This window comes from Cryptotermes secundus, unplaced genomic scaffold (genome assembly GCF_002891405.2).
Source record: "Cryptotermes secundus unplaced genomic scaffold, Csec_1.0 scaffold380, whole genome shotgun sequence".
In the NCBI taxonomy this organism is placed as follows: Eukaryota; Metazoa; Arthropoda; class Insecta; order Blattodea; family Kalotermitidae; genus Cryptotermes; species Cryptotermes secundus.
This window is the reverse complement of record NW_019742966.1, coordinates 49,927-50,582: the sequence shown is the minus strand read 5'-3', so window position 1 is coordinate 50,582 and position 656 is coordinate 49,927.

Sequence of the window (656 nt, the reverse complement as noted above, 5' to 3'; positions counted from 1 at the left end):
GGTGAATTAGCAGATAAATAAACGTCAATTGGTTCAACTCTCAGAAAACGCTTTCTTCGGCATCGCTACCCTGAGACCCATGCAAACCGACCCAGCTAGTTTCCCGTACCTATACCGATCTTCCTTAGTTTGATCTGTGACGAGAACTCCCAGTAGCCATCATACACTGTCCTAAGGTAGAAACAGGTGTAGCAGGGATAACACCATTCCGACTGCGCTGATACAAGCAAAGGCGAGAGGAAAGAGCGGTGTTATATTGGCTCAGAATTTGTACGGAGAGCCTGAGGTAAAACAAGTAAATCTAAGAACTGATAACCCATGTTTCGGAGGATATATCGCCTCGATCTTCAGCAGAGCTTGCTTCCAACTTCATGTTGTTTTTCAGCTTGGCCTAATCCTATATCCTCAAGATGTAGGCGATATGTTCCTCCGAAACGTTGGTTCACTTTCACCGGGCTGATCGGCGTTATATCGCATAAGAGTTATATACCTAAGTATGGGTAGCTCTCACATTCTAATCGAAATGCATACAGTATTTTAACAGATGCAATATTCTCAAAATTTGTGAACAGTCATTTTAGTCCTAGCCCTCTTTCTGTTTAAAAGCAGGGTTAAAATAATATATAACTAACAACCAGAATTAGTTTTCGAAACAA